Here is a 16,719-nt window from a genome sequence, read left to right as displayed (position 1 = left end):
CATCTGCGTACTGATGATACCTCATCCCATGCCCTTGGATGATCTCGCCCAGCGGTTTCATGTAGATATTAAATAGCAGGGGGGAGAGGACCAACTCCTGAGGCACTCCACAAGGGAGAAGCCTAGAGGTCGACCTCTAACCCCCCACTAACACCGACTGTGACCGACCGGAGAGGTAGGACAGTGCCTCCCACTCCCAACCCCTCCAGCCAGCGCAGAATGATACCATGGTTGATGGTATCGACAGCCACTGAGAGGTCGAGAAGCATCAGGACAGAGGATCCAGAGATCATCCATCAATGCAACCAAAGCAGTTTCTGTGCTGTAGCTGGGCCTGAATCATGACTGCTGAGGGCCTAGATAATCGGCTTCTTCCAAGGACCACTGGAGCTGGAGCGCCACCACCTTCTCAACAATCTTCCCCATAAAGGGAAGGTTGGAGACTGGCTGGTAGTTGTTAAGAATGGCTGGGTCCAGGGAAGGCTTCTTGAGGAGGGGGTGCACAAGTGCCTCCTTGTAGGGATCTGGAAAGGACCCCCTCCTCAAAGAAGTATTGACAATCTCCTGGACCCAGCTCCGTGTCACCTCCCTGCTGGCCGAGACCAGCCAGGAGGGACACAAATCCAGTAAGCAGGTGGCGAAACTCACAGCTCCAATGGCCTTGTCCACTTCATCAGGTGTCACCAGATCAAACTCTTCCCAGACAGGTGGACAAGTACAGGCCCCAATCACCTCGACTGACTCATTGTCAGTCAACTCTGTTATCCAATTGGAGTCAAGGTCTGCCTGGATCTGAGCGATTTTATCAGCGAAAAACGTGTTTCAATTTATCTTCTTCTCTTCCTGACACAAGAGGATTATATCTCCATATTTTTTGTTTATTATTTAAATCAAATACAATCACTGCTAATAATGGGGCGTGGTCTGATAACCAAATGCTTTCAGTTTCTTATTTTCACCAAAATCCTGCTTAAATCCTCTGAAATGTAAGTTTGATCTCCTCTGCCGGTCTTCTAAATTGTTTATACGCTGCTCTTGTTTTTTTCTATCTGCCTCAAGTCTCGAGATCCTTGTCTCCTGATTTTTGGATTGAACTTTTAATTCATTCATACCGTTTGTCACTTCTTTCATGGCTAATTGCAGGTCTTTGAGTTGTTGTCCTACATTTGCAAATGCCTGAAGGAGTGTATCCATTTTCCCCCCCCAGGTCTGGAATAGTCGCCATTTCCCTTTGTCGTTTTTACTCACTTTTTTAACAGTGAAGTTCTGGTCTGCAACTCCTCTTTTTAGCTGATCCCAGCAGGTTTTCCAAGTCTCTTTTAAATTCTCTTATCTCTCAATGCACTTTTCACTTAGTTTGAGAGGGCTGTTAAGGGTTAAGATTTGTTTTCTCTAATCACATCTGGAGAGCGTTCCGTGGGAGCGTCTACTCTCGATGCATGCGCAAAGCCGAAAAACATGTTAAAATCCTCGGCACTACTCTGTAAGGGCTCCCCAACTCCCCCCTGGTTAAGAAGGGAGCGGGTCACCCTAAACAGAGTGGTCGGGAAGGATTCCGCTGATGCAGTCAAGGCGGCATGATACGCAATCTTGTCACTTTGAGCGCCACTTTGTAAGTCTTAATATGAGCTCTTACAAGTGTTTGATCGGATTCGGATTTACTCTTCCTCCATCGCTTCTCTAGACGTCTCTTCTGGCGTTTCAACTCCCGGAGCTCCTCGTTGAACCATGCAGCTCGATGGGGTCTAGTGCCACAGAGAGGTCGCAACGGTGCAATCCGGTCAAGAGCCTCCGCTGCAGCCTTGTTCCAGGCCTCAGCAAGAGACTCTGCCGAACTGTGGACGAGTGCATCTGGAATAACCCCAAGAGCCCTCTGAAAGCCCTCTGGGTCCATCAGGCGTCTGGGGCGGAACCACCTAGTCGATTCCACCACCCTGCAGGGAAGGATTGGAGCCAGGAAGTCAAGCCGCAATAGAAAATGGTCTGACCATGACAAACACTTCTAAGCCCCTTAGTCTCAGACCATCACTCAATTGCTGAGAGAGGAATACCATGTTGGGTGTGTGCCCCTCCTCGTGAGTCGGACCCTGTACTACTTGAGTCAGGTCCATGGCTGTCAAGGTGGCCATGAACTCCTGCGCTAGCCCAGAGGTTTAACCGAGCGATGGTAGGTTAAAGTTCCCCAAGACAATAAGTCTGGGGAACCCCACTGCCAGCTCGGCTACCTCCTCAAGCAGCACAGGCAGGGCTGTTGACATGCAGCTGGGAGGAAGGTACGTGAGTAACAAGCCCACCTGAACCCCTAAGTCCAACTTCACCAGATCTGAAACCCGGCTGGGCAAATTTCAGAGAGAGGAACTCCTCCCTCCGGGCCTCCTCATCCAGGATCAGATCCTGGATGAGGAGAGCTTTATTTCCCACCGACCTGGCATTGAGTAGCAGCAGCCTGAGCCCAGGGCCAGAATTACACTCATCACCAGTGCCCAGGGTTGAGCTCACGGAGCCGGAACAAGGGATTGTTATTAAGCAGCGATCCCTCGTTCCCCTGGAATGGCTAGCTCCGTGGCTCCCGCCATATCTGCCTCTCCCCAGCAACACTGGAATATTACGACCCTCTGCCACCTCAGATATTGGTGCCCCCTCCCCTCCTGCCTCTCCAGCATCAGGTGGGCCAAGTACATTATTCATAACAATCCCATTCGCCTCCTCTATCCCACCCACCCCACCCCTCCCACTCATACCAATCATTCATTTCATGCATGTCATTACACCCACCCCAATTACAGCCTACAGCCATCCTCTTGAAGCCTTTCAGAAACATTGGAATATAATGGTCATTCTGATGAGCATTCATGACAAGGATCTATTTTGTTATATGGGGGTTACACCTGTTGAGAAGGATGTTTTAAATGTATTTAGGTAGGGAACGTTCTTGAGAAAGATAGGAATTGAATTTAGGACTTTCTGTAGGCCTTCAGATCTTGACCTATATGTTTGATCCACTCAAGTAGAATTCTTCCATGTTACAAATTTAGAGAAGCAGAAAAGGAAATGATGAAACATCATCCTACTTCCTTTAATTTGCATATGGACAACTAGCTAAGTGTCATCTGCTTCTTTCTCTAGAGGGGTGATTAATATGTGCATATTGCCGACTCACCATTGTGTTCCAATGGAATAAATATTCATGCTTTTGGTTTGAAAAACACAGATAGTCCTCGACTTACAATCAGTAATGGGGAGCCAAAATTTTTACTGCCACACTCTGGGTGTGGCGTATTTTGTGGGTGTGGTTTAATAATCATGTGACTGGGTAGGAGTGGCTTGTCGGCCAAGTGACCAGGTGGGAGTGGCTTAAACAATCATCATCATTCAAGTGAACTGTTAACTGTTACAACCATAGTTCCCTCTAAGCTGAGCAGTGGGCTGGAGCGCACTAAAAATAGATGCCTGGAACACGCTTTTCTATGGCTGCTCAGAGAGGAGGATGGCGGAGGCCCCCCCTCACCCCTGCCTACCACCGCCACCACCACCATGTCTCTAATCACATCTGCGGCGTTTTACTTTTCCTGCTCCACCTCCTCCTCAGCAGCAGCTCTGCAGGGCTTTGAAATGACGTCAAACCTGCGCCAAGGGAAACAGCGCGTTTTTGAAATGCGCTGCTTCACTGGGCAGTCGGCTTTGCCTCCTCCCCTGCCGCCATGCTGGGGGCTGCCCCCTGACACCGGGTCCCCTCGCTGCTGAATCCGATGTTGCTGCTGGGGGGGGGGTGATGGGCAATGTTACCTCTAAGCTGCAGAAGAGGAAGAAGATCTGGATTGAGCGTGAGGGGGGAAATGATGGAGGGGAGAGGGGGTGGGGATCCCAGGTTAGGGATGGTGCACGCAGGGAGGGTTGTTTGGGTTTAAAAGGCTGCTTGGTTAAAAACTTGGGCTTTTACATTCTTAGTAATTTTAATAAGAAAATGAGAGGAAAAATTTTACATTTAAAATACTAATAGACAAAAAAGTTAAACGTACCAATTCGATTCAATTAATACAATAATTAATTATTTGATTTAATTAAAAAGAAAAAAAGGAATGAGAGAGAGAGAAAGAAAGAAGATATTTCAGTAAATTCCTAAACTCCTTAAAAAGGGGGTCAGGTGGGGAAAGGAAGAAACCGATGTTCTAGCACATAACTATTTAATAATAAAAAAAGGAAAAAGATATAATTGTGATAAAAAAATTAATTAAAAAAATAAAATAAAAAGGAAGAGAAAGGAGAAAAAAGGGAGAGAAAGAAAAAAGAAAGGAAGGAGAAGAAGAAAAATGAAAAAGGGCTTATTTAAAAAATTATTAAAAACAACTGAGAGAAGTTTCTTAAAAAAATTATTTTATATATTTAGAAAATATGAAAAAATGTATATAAGAAAAATAATAAAAATACAGTGATAGTAATCAATTAACTAAAAAGGAGGGGGAAAGGGAAAAATATAAAAAATCTAAAAGAAAGAGCCAAAAAGGAAAAAAAAACTATTGAGTCCAAATATACCAAATATAGGTTGTGCTTTAATAAAAATCTCCAAAAAAATGTTCCAAAGCCAATGTCCAATATAATGTCCAAATTAAAATGACAGTAAGATAACTGTAAAATTAAAATCTATGTCTTCTTATTGTATAAAGGGGGAAAAAAAGATGAGAAAGGAAATAAGGAAAAAGAAAAATATCCTTACGCCTCCAATTTCATGTTGAAAAAAATAGTCCCACTTAGTCCATGGAAAAAGAGAAAAAATAGGAAAAAAATAGAAGAAAAATTATAAAAATAGAAAGATAAAATATGCCATCCAAAATTTATTCCAAATAATTATAACCTCAGTGAAATTCCATTAAAATAGGGTGATTTCAGTTCAATCCATATGTTCGTGTATTCAATTCATTTAAATATTTTTACTTCATCTAATCAAATAGTTGTCAAGCCAGTCTTTAATTATCAGGGAAAAATATAATTTTAAAAGATGGACAATAATAGGGAAAAAGAAATAGAAATAGAAACACCACACTATCTTAAAATTGAAAAAGAAAAAGGATTATACTGTTGGGTTTAACAAAGGCAAGTACTGTAGTTCCGGCTATGCTTCTCCTCCGTGTATGGATATCACTTACAGTTTTTTTCCTTCCTTGTTTGTGTTCGCCTTCAGAATCTCCTTTTTTCTGAAAAGAGTTCCTCTGATACCAAAAGATTTCTGTGTGGTGCTATTGATCTCCCTTATCTGCCAATCTGCTGCTTTGTAGACTTCTTATTCTTTCTTTAAACTTCCGCTATCGGCGATCGCTATGGCTGCGCCCAGACGGCCGTCCAGTCACAGCTCTCCATTCCTGTAGCTGCGGGGCTGTCCCTAACCCCCAGGGTCGCGGCAATCCATCCCAGGGGGTCCAGGAGACCCCCTGTCCTGGGCCGACCCCTCCGGGTGTCAGCACAATACAAAACGGCATCCTACAGGGTGAAAAGAAGGCCATGGAGCCGGAGCTTGGCTTCCGCACCTCCGGCGCAATCGAGCTCCACCCGGAAGACCCATTACAGATATAGAATTAAAACAATCTATAAAGAATGAAAAAAATAATAAAGCAACTGGCCCAGATGCAATACCAATTTGAAATAGAAATACTCTTTTCAAATATGCTTGAAACATATAATCAAATATTGACAATAGGTAAATTACCAAAAACCTGGTCAGAAACTTTAATAACTTTAATACATAAGGCTGATACCAAGAAAGAAAAAATTGAAAACTACAGACCTATTTCATTGTTGAACGTTGATTATAAAATTTTTATATCAATATTTGCTAATAGACTTAAAAGTATTATAAATAATATGATACATAGTGATCAAAATGGATTTCTACCAGGAAGACAAATTAAAAATAATTTAAGAATAATAGTCAATACTTTGGAATATTATGAGCAGCATCCAGAAAAGCAAATGGCACTTATATTTTTAGATGCTAAAAAAGCATTTGACAATGTGGATTGGAATTTTATGAAAATACAATTAAATAAGATGGAAGTAGGAACAAATTTTTTTAATATAATAGATGCTTTATATTCCGAACAAACAGCTAAAATTATAATAAACAGTGAACAGACGGGAAAAGTAGTCATACAAAGAGGAGTAAGACAAGGTTGTCCAATATCACCATTGTTATTCATTTTAACATTAGAAGTATTGTTGATAAAAATAAGAGAAGATAAGGAAATAAAAGGATTGAAAATTAAAAAAGAAACTTATAAAACACAAGCATTTGCCGATGACGTAGTGTTTGTTCTGGATGATCCAATAGAATCTATTTTAAACTTAATAAATGTGATTGAAGAATATGGGAAAGTTGCAGGATTGAAAATAAATAAGGAAAAGACACAGATATTAACAAAAAATATGACTGAAATACAGAGAAAATATTTAGGAGATCTATCAAACATGAAAATTACGAAAAAAGTGAAATACTTAGGGATATGGATGACTTCCAAAGCTGTATCCTTAAAAAATGATAATTATCTAAAATTATTAAGTCAGGTCAAAAAAGATTTAGAAATATGGAGTAATTTACAACTATCATTTGTAGGAAGAATCTCTACAATTAAAATGAATATCCTTCCAAAAATTTTGTTCCTTTTTTAAGTAATTCCAATAAATCCAGGAACAAAATTCTTTGCCGAATTGAATAAGATAATAAGAAAATTTATCTGGCAAGGTAAAAAATCAAGAATAAAACAAAATTCATTAGAAGATCATAAGGAAAGAGGAGGCCTCGGTCTCCCAAATTGGAAATTATACTATCATGCCACGGCCCTGACATGGATAAAAGAATGATTTGATGGTCGGTTGGCATGCATTTGTATGGTATGATAAATTAAAAACACACTCATATTTTAAAAATAATGTTATTAGAAAAGCATTGATAGAAGTATGGAATGAAATAAAGAAAAATCACTTCTTAGTAATGCCAGAATGGGTCTCACCCCTTAAAGCCATTGTACACCCAAATCTTAAAGAAAAAGGTAAGATTTGGAAATATAGAGACTTGCTAGACAATCAATTAAAATTAAGAACAAAACAAGAGTTACAGGAGTTAGGTATAGATTTAGATTGGTGGCATTATATGCAGATTAGTTCTAGATATCAAATAGACGTAAAGACTTATATTTTTAAAAAAGAAAATAATGTATTAAGTAAATTATTATTTCAAAATCAAACAAAGACAATTGGAAATGTCTATAAATATTTATTAAATTATAGAATGATAGGTTGGATATTGAAAGATAATATGATCAGTTGGTGTAAAAATTTTGGCAAAGAGATTAATTTAGATACTTGGGAAAAGATATGGATGTATAATTGGAAAATAACAAAATCAATAAAGAAAACCAAATCAAGATGTTTTATAGATGGCATCTTCCACCATACAGAATTTCTAAAATGTTTTCATCTGTATCGCCTATCTGTTGGAAATGCAAAAAAGAAGTCGGTACATATTATCATACATGGTGGACTTGTTCTGAGACCAAAATATTTTGGAATAAAGTAGAGAATTGGATAAATGAAATAACAAAGGAGAGGATTAAAAAAATCTCCTGAATTTTTCTTACTGGGTATTTCAAATATAAAGTATAAAAAAGAAATTTATTATTTAATAATACATATATTGGTTGCGGCACGAATAGCATTTGCACAGAAATGGAAAGAAAAGACGATACCGAAAGATATTGAGGTATTCAAAAAAATTATAGAATGTGCAGAATTAGACATGATGACTAAACGTCTGAATAATCAAACCGAAACAGAATTTTATAAAATATGGGATAAAGTATATGATTGGTGGAATTTTAAAAACTAAATATATAAGAATAAATGACTATTTGAAGAATTATAAGATAGAATGAAATAGTTTACATTATAACTAACTTAGAAGTGTTCTGCCTGTTCTGTCTGGGTGCCCCCAGACTTCAACACCAACTGGAAAAAACAGCCAGAGACGCTGGTAAAAGCAAAGGCACTTTATAGTTTGAAAAATAAACACAGAGAAAAACCTGTTCTTCCCAACAGGCAGGCTATGAGGCTTCACAGCAGAGTCCTGACGGCCAGACAATACAGCAGACTTCTTGCTGGCACACACACCACTGTAGAGAATAAGACCCACGCCTTTTCCCCCAAGGTTTCAGCCTTCAAGGCCACAAGCCAGAATCAGAGACGCCAAAGATCACAGCCAGGTCCCAGGACTCCCAAAGATAATACTCCACAATACAGGAAGGGTGGGTCTGCCTTTTCAGCCTTTCTGGGGAGAACGACACCCAAACCCAGCTGTTGCCTATTTAGGGCTGGAAATACCTGGCTAATTGTCCCCTTCGTTGTGCTGCTCTTCTCTGCCTGAGATCGATTATGGCTTGTGCATTTTCATCTAAGGACTCCAGGCTGCTTGCTGGGGAGAGCTCCACCCCGGGGGACTCAGGCTGTTCTCCCTCTCCCTCGGCCTGATATTCCTCCTCCCCGTCTGCCTGGGCCTCCTCCTCCTCCTCCTCCTGTTCCTCATCCTCCCCCTCTGAGCATGGAGCCGGCAGAGGGTCAGCCGTTCCCTGAGGAGCCTCAGACGGAATCACAACACTGCCCAAGCCCCACTGCCAGCTCGCCACGCTCCTCCCACTGCTTGCCTGCTGCCCAGGCCCCGCTGCCGGCTTGCCGCATTCCTCTTGCTGCTTGCCCATCACCCAGCCCCTTGCTGCCTCTCCCCCTGCCATAGGGAGAGAGAGGGAGAGAAAGAAAGGAAAGAAAGAGGGAGAGAGAAAAAGAGAGGGAGGGAGAGAAAAAGAGAGGGAGGGAGAGAAAAAGAGAGGGAGGGAGAGAAAAAGAGAGAAAGAGAAAGAGGGGGAGAGATAGAAAGGAAAGAAATAGAAAGGGAGTGAGAGAAAGAGAGAAGAGAGAAAGAAAGAGGGAGAGAGAAAAAGCAAAAGAGGGAGAGAGAAAAAGGGGGAGAGATAGAAAGGAAAGAGAGAGAAAGAGGGAGGGAGAGAAAGAGAGAAAGGAAAGAGAGAGAAAGAGAGGGGGACATGGAGAAAAAGAGGGAGAGAGATAAATAGGGAGAGAAAGAAAGGAAAGAGAGAAAGAGGGAGAGAGAGAAAGAGAGGGACAGAGAGAAAGAGAAATAGAGGGAGAGGTAGAAAGGGAGAGGGAGAGAAAGAGGTAGGGAGAGAAGAGAGAGAGAAAGGAAAGAAAGAAAAAGAGAGGGGGACATGGAGAAAGAGAGGGAGATAGAGATAGAAAGGAGAGAGAGAAAGAGGGAGGGAGAGAGAGAGGGACAGAGAGAAAGATTTTTTATTTATTTATTTTGTTTAGACTTCTATGCCACCCAGTCCCGTAGGGACTGCCGCTCAGACACTATACTTTTCTGCCCACACAGAAAAAAAATTAGAGGGAACATTGATTACAACCTTACCAATGTCACTCGCTGGGGTGACAATTTGCTTTGTGTTTCTGGCACTCTCCTTCCTGGATCGCTCCCCCACTTCAGGCTGGGTAGCTAGGCGAATGGGTGCTGCCAGAAGCATAAATGCTGCCAGTGCCACTTCCACCCACGCCTTCTGCTTGCACGTCAGGCGGGAGGTGGCTGCAGGAGGCTGGAGGGGAGCCGGGCAGGAGAGAGGGAAGCTCATCTGAGGCCAGGAAGGAGGAAAGAGGAAAAAAGCAAGGAGCGCAGATGCAGCAGCAGCACCAGGGGAAAAAAGGAGAGCCCAGCTGAGACCAGTAACCCAGGAAGTGACAGCCACCGATCAGCTGGAACTGCACACGCATCTTCATTTCTGCTGCTGGAACTGCATTCCATCCCATCCTGCCTGCTGCTCACCCCTGCTTACAATGGCACAAAAAGTGACCTATGTCAGGTCCTCATGCTTATAACCAATGCAGTCTGCTTATAAATTAATTTATCATGATAGGTTATTTTTCTTATGGGTATCTAAGTCCAAAATAGTCTTCCTTGTCACATTGTGCATAGTAAAATAAATCAGAAGTATCACAAATGATTGCATTCTACTAATTCAAATAACTTTTTATTATATAAAAGTATAACAAAAGATTTCTACAATACCACATGCTCCTTCACAGGCCATGTGGCAAGAGATGTTTTCACAACAAAGTACAAATGGAGAACCACCCCCTTCTTCTTCCTCAGGTTCTGGACATGCTCAGTCAACACTATGATTGGTTTTCTGAGTCACCAAACAAGATTTATTGACAAACCATGTTCTGATTGGCTCTCCCTGTCAGGAACAAATCTCAACACTCCTCCCTTCATGATTGGAAGAGACAATCAGACTAATTCATTTTACATATTTTCTATGATGGACACCACCCAATGGTTTGGTCATCATGTCTGCCAAATTATCCTCTGAAGAACGATGATGTAAACTTATCAAGTTTTCTTTTACAGCTTCCCTGGCATTACAATACTTAATGTTATCTATATGAACTTGGCTGAATTGATTAATTAATTGACCAGTTGGAATATTTTACCTATATTTTTAATAATTAATATATATTTTAATAGTTTAGTTTTATATCAATTAACTTTTAATTAAATTATTGTGGGGATTTTTAAGGATGGATGAATGGCAAGGGTGGAATGGTGGGAATTATATATATGAATGGAATGAGGGGGGAGGGTCAAGGTTGGAAGATTGGGGTGGGAGGGCTGTTTTGTATGAAATTAATGAGTGGGGTGGATGGGATGATAGGTATATGAATAATGAGAATAGTGTGAATGTTGAACTTAGCCTACCTAGCGATGGAAGGACAGGAGGGAGAGGGGCACCTATCTTTGGGGTGGCAGAGGGCCAGAATATTCTGGTCTTGCTGGGAAGAGATAGATATGGCGGGAGTCACGGGGCTAGCCATTCTGGAGGAAGAAGGGATCGCTGCTTAAAAGCGATCCCCTGTTCCAGTCCCGTGAGCTCATCCCGGGGTACTGGTGACGAGTGTAATCCAGGCCCTGGGCTCAAGCTGCTGCTGCTCAATGCCAGATCGGTAGTAAACAAAGTTCTCCTCATCCGGGATTTAATCCTGGATGAGGAGGCCGATCTGGCATGTGTGACTGAAATCTGGCTGGGCCCCGAGGGAGGAGTTCCTCTCTCAGATATGGCATCAGCCTCGACCCCAGGGAATGGGGCGGGGAGTGGCTATTATAGCCAGGGAGAACTTTTGCCTGTGTAGACTCGTTGCCCCTGAGATTGCGGGTTGTGAGTCACTCCTTGTGAAGTTGGATTCAGGGTTTGAGGTGGGCTTGTTACTCACGTACCTGCCTCCCAGCTGCATGTCTACAGCCCTGCCTGTGATGCTTGAGGAGGTGGCCGGGTTGACGGTGGAGTTCCCCGGACTTATTGTCCTGGGGGACTTCAATCTGCCGTCACTCGGCAGTTCCTCTGGATTGGCACAGGAGTTCATGGCCACCATGACAGCCATGGACCTGACCCAAGTAGTTCAGGGTCCGACTCATGAGGGTGGACACACATCTGATATGATATTCCTCTCGGGGCAATTGAATAATGGTCTGAGACTAAGGGGCTTAGAAGCATTGCCTTTGTCATGGTCAGACCATTTTCTACTGCGGCTCGATTTCCTGGCTCCAATCCTCCCCCGCAGGGAGGTGGAACTGATTAGGAGGTTCCGCCCCAGACGCCTGATGGACCCTCAGGGCTTTCAGAGGGCGCTTGGGGGTTTACCAGATTCACTCATCTACAGCTCGGCAGAGTCTCTTGCAGAGGCCTGAAATAAGGCTGCAGCGGAGGTTCTTGACCAAATTGCGCCTTTGCGACCTCTCTGTGGCACTAGACCCCGTAGAGGTTCATGGTTCAATGAGGACTTCCGGGAGTTGAAATGCCAGAAGAGACGTCTAGAGAAGCGATGGAGGAAGAGTAAGTTTGAATCTGACCGAACACTTGTAAGAGCTTTTATTAAGACCTACAAAGTGGCGCTCAAGGTGGTAAGATGCGCGTACCATGCCGCCTTCATTGCATCAGCAGAATCCCGCCTGGCCGCTCTGTTTAGGGTGACCCGCTCCCTTCTAAATTAGGGGGGAGTTGGGGAGCCCTTGCAGGGTAATGCCAAGGAATTTAACTCATTTTTCACTGATAAAGTCACTCGGATCCGGGCTGATCTCGACTCTAATTGCATAGCAGTATCAACTGACAATGAGTCAGTTGAGGTGACTGGGGCTAAACGTCTTTGTCCATCAGTCTGGGAGGAGTTTGACTTGGTGACACCTGATGAAGTGGACAAGGCCATTGGAGCTGGGAGTTACGCCACCTGTTTACTGGATCCGTGTCCCTCTTTGCTGGTTTCGGCCAGCCAAGAGGTGACACGGAGCTGGGCCCAGGAGATTGTCAATGCCTTCTTGGGGAGGGGGTCCTTTCCGGCCCTTTATAAGGAGGCACTTGTGCGCCCCCTCCTCAAGATGCCTTCCCTGGGCCCAGCCGTGTTTAATAACTACCGTCCAGTCTCCAACCTTCCCTTTATGGGGAAGGTTGTTGAGAAGGTGGTGGCACTCCAACTCCAGCGGTCCTTGGAAGAAGCCGATTATCTAGGTCCTCAGCAGTCTGGATTCAAGCCGGGTTACAGCACGGAAACTGCTTTGGTCGCATTGATGGATGATCTCTGGCGGACCCGGGACAGGGGCTTGTCCTCTGTCCTGGTGCTTCTTGACCTCTTAGCGGCTTTCGATACCATGGTATCCTTCTGCACCGGCTGGAGGGGTTGGGAGTGGGAGGCACTGTTCTTCAATGGTTCTCCTCCTACCTCTCCGGCCGGTCGCAGTCGGTGTTAGTGGGGGGGGTCAGAGGTTGACCTCTAGGTCTCTCCCTTGTGGGGTGTTTCAGGAGTCAGTCCTCTCCCCCCTACTATTTAATATCTACATGAAACCGCTGTGTGAGATCATCCAAGGGCATGGGGTGAGGTATCATCAATACGCCGATGATACCCAGCTGTACAACAGCCTGGAGGCTGTTGGGGCCTGGATTGGTGTCAACAAGTTTGAACTCAACCCAGACAAGACGGAGTGGCTGTGGGTCTTGCCTCCCAAGGACAATTCCATCTGTCCGTCCATTACCCTGGGGGGGGAACTATTGACCCCCTCAAAGAGGGTCCACAACTTGGGCATCCTCCTCGATCCACAGCTGACATTGGAACATCATCTTTCGGCTGTGGCGAGGGGGGCGTTTGCCCAGGTTCGCCTGGTGCACCAGTTGCGGCCCTATTTAGACAGGGAGCCACTGCTCACAGTCACTCATACCCTCATCATCTCGAGGTTCGATTATTGCAACGCTCTCTACATGGGGCTACCTTTGAAAAGTGTTCGGAAACTTCAGATCGTGCAGAATGCGGCCGCGAGAGCCATCATGAGGCTTCCTAGATTCACCCACGTTTCTGCAACACTCCGCAGCCTGCACTGGTTGCCAATCGGTTTCTGGTCACAATTCAAAGTGTTGGTAATGACCTTTAAAGCCCTCCATGGCATTGGGCCAGAATACATCTGGAACCGCCTTCTACCGTACGAATCCCAGCAGCCGATAAGGTCCCACAGAGTTGGTCTTCTCCGGGTCCTGTTGACTAAACAATGTCGTTTGGCGGGCCCCAGGGGAAGAGCCTTCTCTGTGGCGGCCCCAGCCCTCTGGAATCAACTCCCCCCAGAGATTAGAACGGCCCCCACCCTCCTTGTCTTTCGCAAATTACTCAAGACCCACCTTCGTCGCCAGGCATGGGGGAGTTAAGATATTCCTTCCCCTAGGCCATTACAAATTATGCATGTTTGTGTGTATGTTTGGTTTTTTATAATAAGGGTTTTTAGTTGTTTTATTAAATTGGATTGTTACATGTTGTTTTACCATTGTTGTTAGCCGCCTCGAGTCTGCGGAGAGGGGCGGCATACAAATCCAATAAATAAATAAAATAAATAAATAATGTCTACATGTTTACTTTTGTTCTTTATTCTGGAATTTTTATACAGGCAAATTATCTCCAAATACAATTGCTGCTCCATTATTTATTTATTTATTTATTTATTTATTTATTTATTTATTTATTTATTTATTTATTCATTCATTCATTCATTCATTCATTCATTCATTTATTAGATTTGTATGCCGCCCCTCTCCAAGGACTCTTACTTTTACATTTAAATCTTGTAACAATGATACATACCATGTTATTTCAGAACATAACTCAGACAATGCAACAAACCCTGCCTCCGCAGTTGTTCGTTTTTTGAACTTCCAACCAATTAAAGCCCCTCCAAACCATATTATAATCCCAGAATTGGACTTTCTGGTTTTTACATCATTTGCATAATCACTATCAACATAACATTTTAATTTTAATTCTTCAGTGACCTGTATTTGAAGACCCAAATTAACAATTCCCTTCAAAAACCTGAGAATTCTTTTCACACCCATCCAATATAATTTCATAGGTGCAACAGTAAAGCCACTTAAAATGCTTACTGCACAAGCTATGTATGGTCTGCACCACTGTGACAGATATAACAGACTCTCTATTGCTGAGTGATATATCTCCTGATCACAGGCTTCACTTTTATCCTCATTCAAACTATTGTAAAAATCTGTGCTCATAAGTGTAGGAGCAATATTATAATCCTTCATGTGATATTTCTCCAATAAATGTTCAATTTTTCTCCTTTGACAGAGAAGATAATCACCTTTTTTAGTTTTTTGTATCTCTACACTGAGATAATTCTTTATTTCTCCCAAATTCTTTAATTCAAATTTATTTTCTAACTTATTAGCAAATACTTTTAGTTGTGATGCATCCTTTGCAATGAAGCAAAGATCATCCACAAATGCTAACAGTAGACAATTCTCACCTTATAACTTTCCAGTATATATGCAACCATCAGCTTTGCAACTCTTGAACCCAAGATGTTTCAATGCAATATCTAAACCAGGGGTCCCAAACTCGCAGCCCGCGGGCCAACTGCAGCCCTCAGGACAATAGTTTGCGGCCCCCACCTCAATATCAAAGTTTAATGTTAGTGCGGCCCAAGTTTGATACCAATGGCACTTTTCAGTGTTGTGTTCGGAACTGAATGAACCTACCAATCATGATGGGGTATATTGCTTTCGGTAGCGGGACATCAGCTGGGCTTATTGCGAACTTGCGCCATTACCCTGAGCTCAGAAGCAGAGGCAGCCACAGAAATTGCTACTCAGCGAGACAGGAAAAAAAGCAGAAAAGACGCATCGGCTAAAGTTTAGCTGCTAAACATTGAAACAGTGACACCAAGTAGAATTATATATTACAAAGCCCCAAACATGTCTTTTTCAAAGCCTGCAGTGAAGAGAAAGGTTGGTTATGAGCACAGACAATTTCAGGAAAGTAGGAAGTGCAATATTTCTCTGTTGAACACAGGGGCATACCGACGTGTCTTATTTGCACAGAGAAAGTTGTGGTGCACAAAGAATACAATTTGAAACATCATTACACAACTAGACATGTTGAGGAGTATCAGACCCATGGGCTTAAAGCACAGAAGGTTTCATGCTTTTTTAGAGGAAATGGAGTGAGAATATGGGGATGTGCTCTACTTCACCAAGGTGCATTGGCTCAGCAGGGGAAACATATTGAAGATATTTTTTTGAGTTGAGAGTGGAAGTGAAAACCTTCATGGAGAAAGATGGGGTTGCTGTTCCTGTGCTAAGGGATCCAAAATGGCTTATGGACTTAGCTTTTTACATGACCTTAATGTACTGAACAAGAAGTTACAAGGCGAGGGGCAACTTGTCAGTGCTGCCTATGACAACGTGAGAGCATTCTCTACAAAACTTATGTTATGGAAAGCCCAGCTTTCTCAGACAAACCTTTGACATTTCCCAGCATGCAAGGCACTCATGGATACAGGCACACCATTCAGTGATTAGGAGTATGTGGATGTCATTTTGAAGCTACAGGAGGAATTAGATCACAGATTTGCAGACTTCAAGACGCACAGATCCACATTTCAAATTTTTGTGCACCCCTTCTCCTTTGATGTGCAAGATGCCCCATCTGTGCTTCAAGAGGTGCTCACTGACTTGCAGTGCAATTCTGAACTCAAAGCCAAGTTCAGGGAGGTGAGTGGAAAAGCAGACAAGCTCGGGCAATTGCCACCCAGCTTCCCTGAGCTTTCCTGAATGTTCAAGCAGACCTTGTGTCTTTTTGGGAGCACATACTTGTGCGAAAAGCTCTTCTCTACCTTGAACTTCAATAAGTCCAAGTACAGGTCCAGACTTACTGATGAGCATCTTCAAGTCCTACTGAGGGTCTCAACTGCTTCCTCCCTTAAGCCAAATATGGCTCGGCTATGCGAGAGTAAGCGCTGCCAGATCTCTAGCAGCAAGAAGTAGACAGAGAAAGCCATGTTCAAAACAGTTTATGTTCAATGTTTCCATTCATGTTCAGAAAGTTAAATGTTAAAGAACAGTTAATACAGACATTTGAATCTGAATAATAATAATAATAATAATAATAACAACATTTCTGTAGTCACCAATTATATGTGGTTTCTTCAGTCTTCTATATCTGCTGTATTATTATTATCATTATCATTTTATTTATTTGTTACTGATTTATTTATTTTTTTCTTATGAATTTAAATTATTTATTTATAAATAAATTTATTAATTTATTAATTTATTTTTATTT

Source organism: Erythrolamprus reginae, chromosome 12 (assembly GCF_031021105.1).
Source record: "Erythrolamprus reginae isolate rEryReg1 chromosome 12, rEryReg1.hap1, whole genome shotgun sequence".
Classification (NCBI taxonomy): domain Eukaryota; kingdom Metazoa; phylum Chordata; class Lepidosauria; order Squamata; family Dipsadidae; genus Erythrolamprus; species Erythrolamprus reginae.
This window is presented reverse-complemented; position numbering follows the sequence as displayed.